Here is a 6,834-nt window from a genome sequence, read left to right as displayed (position 1 = left end):
TGAGGGTAGATAACTTGCTTGTACGTTTTTTGCACTTCAAATTGGTCCTCAATAAATAGTTTTTCCTTTGGAGAGGTTATGATTGAAATTTGGCCAGTCAGGGACAGTTTTCTGAAACAACACTCTTGTGTCAGTCCCCTTTTTGGGTACTGCCTGGAGCCCAGTATTGAACCCTGTCCTCCCAAGTCCAAAGACCTTTGTCTCCCACAGTAGCAGGAAAGGTGCCCAAGTTCTTTTACACACAAGGTGCGCACAGCGGCCAGCGCATGCCCAGAGAGGCTGTAAGGAAGACGACCGCCCAGAGAGAAAGGACGCACGCTTCCCGCCATTTTGTTCAGCTCGCCGCGCAACCGGCCCCTGCTGGGGACTACAAGTCCCGCGAGCCTCCGCGGCGGCACGTCCTACCCCTCGCTGTCCAGCCCGCTCCCTTTTTCCCCCCCTCCCCGGGGGCCGAGGGCTCCGGCTGCTGCCTGGCGGCCAACGGGCCAGGTAGGATTTCCGGGAGAGGCTGCTGTGGAGGCTGAGGAGGCGGCGGCGGAGACCTGGGTGAGTTCAGCGAGCAAGGGAAAGTGAGCAGGACCCCGCTCAGTATCAGGCTGCGGGCTCCTCTCAGGCTGCGGCCCCGTTCTTGGCTCTGCGAGAGGGTCCTGGTCCAGGCAGAAGGTAACGGCCCGGGTTGCCGTCGCTTCGGGCCAGGGCGGGGCGGGGCCGCTGCCTCTCTCCTCGGCCCTCCCACAACGGTCCAGCCCGGGCGTCTCCGCCTGCGGCAGGGCCCGCGCAGGCTCGCCCTCTCCGCCCCCCGAGACTTGGCTGGGCCCTTTTGTCTGGGCTGCGTTGCGCCCCCTTTGTGCCGGTGCATGGAGTCTCCGCCACGGGGGAGCCTGTTCCGCCGGTCCCCAACGGGGACTGCTCCCTGGGGATCCGGTTACAGTAACCAGATCGGGTCAAAGTACATTTTTCAAAACAGTCCTGCCTCAGACCTCCGCACCCAGGCTGGGCAGAGCGGGGGCTTCGGAGCCAGGCGGAGTTTCTGTAGAAACCTGGAGGTTATTATTTAACTTTTAAACATCAGCCTGGGCGGCTTCAGGGCACGAAACTCCAGCGTTTTTCTTGGTGGAGAGATGAGTTTAAGGAAAAGAAGTGACCCCCTCTCTCCCACCCTTTACACCCCGGCTCCGGGAAACCGGGAAGGCATCGAATTTGCTGCGATGTCTGTGCACCTCACATCTGTGATTACTGGACCAAAGAACCAGTGGTGAATGGTAGAATAGCAGTTCACGCACCTCCCAAATCTCGGAGGAGAGTGACTTACAGGGCATCACTGATTGCTTGCAAAAAAAAAAAAAAAAAAAACCTCCAGTGCTTCATTGAGACACTCAGCGAGGGCTCCCTCCAACCTCTTCCTTTTCTTTTTTTTTTAAAACAAAAGTGGAAGGAAAAGTCCTTCAGTGGAAGGATTTGCTTTATAGAGGAACCAGAAACCCAGTGGCTTCTAGAAGTCACTTACTTTTTCGCTAAATTAAAGGAATGAATTTCGAGCGTGGTGGCACGCACCTGTAATGCCAACTATTCTGGAGGCTGAGGCAGGAGAATTGCTTGAGGCCAGAAGTTCGCGACCAGCCTGGGCAACACAGCAAGACTCCGTCTAAAACAAAACAAAACAAAACAAAAGGAATGAAGCCAGTTTAGGGGATGGGGTGTGGTAGATTCTTACCAGAAACCGCGGAATTTCGTGGATTGTGGATTTGATCAAATTTGGCTAGATAGTGGTAACTGTGTATGTCCTCCTGTTGGAAGACTGCATTGCTAGAATCAGCTTAAGGTAAAATTTTTTTTTTGGTTTCATTTAAGAGACAAGAGTCTTGCTTGGTTGCTGAAGCTTGAGTACAGTGGAGAGCTCCTAGTTCACTGCAGCCTCGAACTTCTTGGCTGAAGCCATCCTCCCACCCGAGGCTCCCAGATGCCTGGGAATAGAGGTGTGAGCCACTATGCTCGACTATTTAACTTATTTATATGTATTTATTTATTTTGAGACAGAGTGTCACTCTGTTACCCAGGCTGGAGTGCAATGGTGTGATCTTGGCTCACTGCAACCTTCACTTCCCAGGTTGAAGTGATTCTCCTGCCTCAGCCTCCTGAGTAGCTGGGATTACAGGTGTGTGCCAGCACGCCCAGCTAATTTTTGTATTTTTAGTAGAGACAAGGTTTCACCCTGTTGGCCAGGCTGGCCTTGAACTCCTAACTTCAGGTGATTCACCTGCCTTGGTCTCCCAAAGTGCTGGGATTACAAGCATGAGCCACCATGCCTGGCCAATTTTTATGTATTTATTTTTCGAAATAGGGTCTCGCTGGGTTTCCCAGGCTGGAATGCAGTGAGGTAAGCACTGCTCACTGCAGCCTGGACCTCCTCCTGGGCTCAAGCCTCAGCCTCCAGAGTAGCTGGGACAACAGACACAGGCCACCAGCCCAGCTAATTAAAAAAATTTTTAAAAATTTTTTTAGTGATTGGGGTCCCACTCTGTTGCCCAGGCTGGTCTTGGACTCCTGGGCTCAAGTGATCCTCCCTCTTAAAGTGCTGGTATTAAACCTTAAGATAAAAAATTCTATTTTTGTTTTTTGAGGTAGAGTCTTGCTCTGTTGCTCAGGCTGTGCATTGTCATCATCTTGGCTCACTGCAACCTCTGCCTCCTAGTTTCAAGCGATTCTCCTGCCTCAGCCTCCCGAGAAGCTGAGATTACAGGCATGTGCCACCACGCCTGGCTAATTTTTTTTTTTTTTTTTTTTTTTTTTTTTTAGTAGAGATGGTGTTCTACCGTGTTGGCCAGGCTGGTCTCAAACTCCTGACCTCAAGTGATTCGCCTGTCTCCACCTCCCAAAGTGCTGGGATTACAGGTGTGAGCCATCATGCCCGGCCAATAAAAAATTCTAAAGAAGGTCACTGCAAATAACCCTTTTGAAAAATAGATTAATTCGTGTTTCAAGTCTCTGGGATGAGGATAGCCAGGAGGACTCCTTTACATAAATCAGGGAAGGTTAACGAAGTCAGATAGGTTAATTCCTGCCCTAGCCAAGTAGGCAAATAAAGCCCTTCACACTGTATTACTTTGTTTGATATCTCATAATGGAAATGACTTACTCTTGAGAATCCTAGATTGTATTAGTAATACTGTATAGGGATAATGCAGTTCTTCAATTTTTAATCCAGCAGTGAGTGAAGGTCTTTTGTGTTTTCCTGGCTATGGTTTGAAGAAGCAACCACAGAATTGCTCTAGTTTTAATAATAAACTGGCTGGGCGCGGTGGCCCACACCTGTAATCCCAGCACTTTGGGAGGCCGAGGCGGACGGATCACCTGAGGTCAGGAGTTCGAGATCAGCCTGGCCAACATGGTGAAACCCTGTCTCTACTAAAAATACAAAAATTAGCCAAGTGTGGTGGTGGGCATCTGTAATCCCAGCTACTTGGGAGGCTGAGGCAGGAGAATCACTTGAACCTGGGAGGCGGAGGTTGCAGTGAGCCGAGATTGTGCCACTGCACTCCAGTCTGGGTGACAGAGCGAGACTCAGTCTCAAAAAACAAAAAAAAAAACAAAAGAAACAGCAGTTGCTATTGACTGTTACTTAATTCTACAAACATGACAATTTTCTCAATATTATTTATTTTTTATGATTATGATTATTTTTTGAGACAAGGTCTTCTTCTGTCCCCCAGGCTGGAGTACAATGCTATGATCGTGGCTCACTGTAGCCTCAACCTCCCGGGCTCAAGTGATCCTCCCACTTCAGCCTTCTGAGTAGCTGGGACTACAGGTGCTCACTACCACACTTGGCTAATTTTTTAATTTTTTTGTGAACACAAGGTTTCCCTATGTTGCCCAGGCTGGTCTTGAACTCCTGGACTCAAGCAGTCCTCCTGCCTTAGCCTCCGAGAGTGCTGGGACTATAGGCGTGAGCCACTGTGTCTGGCTATATATTTATTTATTTTGTTTGTTTTAAACATAAGTTTTCTTTCTTTTTTTTTTTGAGACGGAGTTTCACTCTTTTTGCCCAGGCTGGAGTTTAATGGCACAATCGTGGCTCACTGCAACCTCTGCCTCCTGGGTTTAAGTGATTCTCCTGCCTCAGCCTCCTGAGTAGCTGGGATTACAGGAATGTGCCAACACGCCTGGCTAATTTTGTATTTTTAGTAGAGACGGAGTTTCTTTTTTTTTGTTTTTTGTTTTTTGTTTCTGTTTTTTTTTTTTTGAGATGGAGTCTCGCTCTGTCGCCCAGGCTGGAGTGCAGTGGCGCAATCTCGGCTCACTGCAAGCTCCGCCTCCCAGGTTCACACAATTCTCCTGCCTCAGCCTCCTGAGTAGCTGGGACTATAGGCACCCGCCACCACGCCCGGCTAATTTTTTTTTGTATTTTAGTAGAGATGGGGTTTCACCGTGTTCGCCAGGATGGTCTTGATCTCCTGATCTCGTGATCCGCCTGTCTCGGCCTCCCAAAGTGCTGGGATTACAGGCATGAGCCACCACGCCCGGCCAAGACGGGTTTCACCATGTTGGCCACGCTGGTCTTGAACTCCTGACCTCAGATGATCCGCCCACCTTGGCCTCCCGAAATTCTGGGATTACAGACATCAGCCATCGCGCCTGGCCCATAATTTTATTTTATAATTTTTATAGAGACAGGTCTTGCCGTGTTGCCCAGCCTGGTCTCTAATTCCTTGACTCAGGTGATCCTCTCACCTTAGCCTCCCAAAGTGCTGGGATTACAGGGTTAGTCACCATGCCCGGCCTCCCAGTATCATTTTTTAAACAAGTTAATACACATTGTGTCATTTACTCCTCACTACAGTTCTATGAAATGGTTGTTACTCTCATTTTACAACTGATAAAGTGTAGCCTCTAAAATGTTTAAGTGACTTGCTCAAGGTTATAGTTAACCCAGGTAGGAAATATCAGAGTAAACCATACTTAAGTCTCGTTCTCCTTCAGTTACCTCACACTTATTACAGTTACTANGCTAGTTTTTTTTTTTTTTGTATTTTTAGTAGAGACGGGGTTTCACCGTGTTAGCCAGGATGGTCTCGATCTCCTGACCTCGTGATCCGCCCGTCTCGGCCTCCCAAAGTGCTGGGATTACAGGCTTGAGCCACCGCGCCCGGCCTGCTATAAGGTTTATTAACTGTGTTGGAGAACATAAATACAATAGCTTTGGCTGCTGATTTAACATTGAAGATAGAACTGAAATTAAGATACTGTACTTTTTTAGTCAGACCATTGGGACTCAAGAGAATGCTTTCTCTAGTTTCTGCTTTTAATAAAAACTTTTAATCAGTTTCAAACCTGCAGTTAAGTCTTGGATTTATGTTAGTACATGCCATGAATGTGACATCAGAAACAGAAACCTACTTCACCTCCCTTACTTATTAGGTAAAATGCATAACATGCCAATGGAATTGAGTCAATACAATTATGTAGTCTAGCCTTTCTAACTGGTAGGAGCCTGTTTGAAATCTTTTATTAGTGCATTATAATGGGAAATAACTTTTTTTCCTTGTGCTTTGGCTGTTAGTTTACTTCATTTCCAAAACCATCTGTTCATTCAGTCAACAAATACAGAAAGCCTGTTATATTCTAGGCACTGTTGTAGACACTGAGGACAAACCAGTGAAAACAAGTATTTTCCCTCTTGGGGTTCACCTGCTGATTAGGGTTGGCTGGGAAGAGGAAGGAGTCTGACAGTAAATAAGCACTAAATAAATAAAATCCCCTCATATAATTGCAACCTTGAGCAACTCAACCTCTTTGAGCTTTAGTTTTCTTGTCTTTAACATGGATGTAATTGATTCCTGCTCTTCCTATCTTGTGGCTTGTTTCCAAGAGGGAGTAGAATAAGTATTTGGATACATTATATGCTTTAAATTCCTGTAGCAAGTTATTTTTACTACTGTTAGAAGTAGTAGCAACATTTTTACTACTGTTAGAAGAAGAGGCCCATCATGGGCGTGATTAGAGGCTCATGCCTGTAATCCCAGCACTTTGGGAGACCAAAGCAAGCAGATCACTTGAGGCCAGGAGTTCGAGACAAGCCTGGCCAACATGGTGAAACCCCATCTCTACTAAAAATACAAACAATTAGCTGGGGGTGGTGGCCCATGCTTGTAGTCCCAGTTACTTGGGAGGCTGAGGCATGAGACTTGCTTGATCCCAGGAGGCAGAGGTTTCAGTGAGCAGAGATTGTGCCACGGCACTCCAGCCTGGGTGACAGAGCAAGATTCCATTCCCCCACCACCCCTACCCGCTCCCCCCAAAAAAAAAGAAAAGAAAAGAAAACAAGGAGCATTGGAAGAAGATTATTTATAAAGAAAGAGAGAGGCTAGGCCTGGTGGCTCATGCGTGTAATTCCAGTGCTTCAGGAGGCTAAGGCAGGAGGATCACTTTATGTTTATGCCAGGAGTTTGAGACCAGCTTGGGCAACATAGCAAGACTTTGTCTCTACAAAAAAAAATTTTTTTAGATCAGCCAGGCATGGTAGTGGACATCTGTAATCCCAGTTACTCAGGAGGCTGAGATAGGAGGATCACTTGAGCCCCACGGTTTGAGGCTGCAGTGAGCTATGATTGTGCCACCACACTGCAGTCTGGGTGACAGAGCTGGAGACCCTGTTTCAAAAAATAAGTAAATAAATAAAATAGGAAAGAGAGAAGGGAATGGATGGATTCTTTATTCTGAGGGAGCTCTAAAGTCCCGTTGTAAAACTTTCACAGTCATTTCTTCACAGGGGCTACCATAACCAAATTATGTAGACCTTTTTCCTCTCCTCTCCCCTCCCCTCCCCTCCCCTCC

General features: G+C 47.3%; 1 protein-coding gene across 5 annotated transcripts in view; it reads left to right on the top strand.

Annotated features, from left to right (window-relative positions):
* Nucleotides 1-301: 301 nt before the first annotated feature.
* The window catches only part of PHACTR4 (phosphatase and actin regulator 4), a 148,808-nt gene continuing 142,275 nt past the window's right edge, over nucleotides 302-6,834 (top strand). Inside the window, exon 1 of one of the 5 annotated variants that reach the window (XM_017856373.1) lies at nucleotides 302-546. The gene's annotated coding sequence lies outside the window, so the exon portion shown is untranslated. The remainder of the gene's footprint in view (nucleotides 547-6,834) is intronic. The other 4 variants (XM_017856378.1, XM_017856371.1, XM_017856376.1 and 1 more) reach the window with 4 other exon arrangements.

Source organism: Rhinopithecus bieti, unplaced genomic scaffold (genome assembly GCF_001698545.2).
Source record: "Rhinopithecus bieti isolate Rb0 unplaced genomic scaffold, ASM169854v2 scaffold_41082, whole genome shotgun sequence".
Classification (NCBI taxonomy): domain Eukaryota; kingdom Metazoa; phylum Chordata; class Mammalia; order Primates; family Cercopithecidae; genus Rhinopithecus; species Rhinopithecus bieti.
Note: the sequence above shows the minus strand (reverse complement) of the source record. Positions and strands in the feature narration are given on the sequence as shown.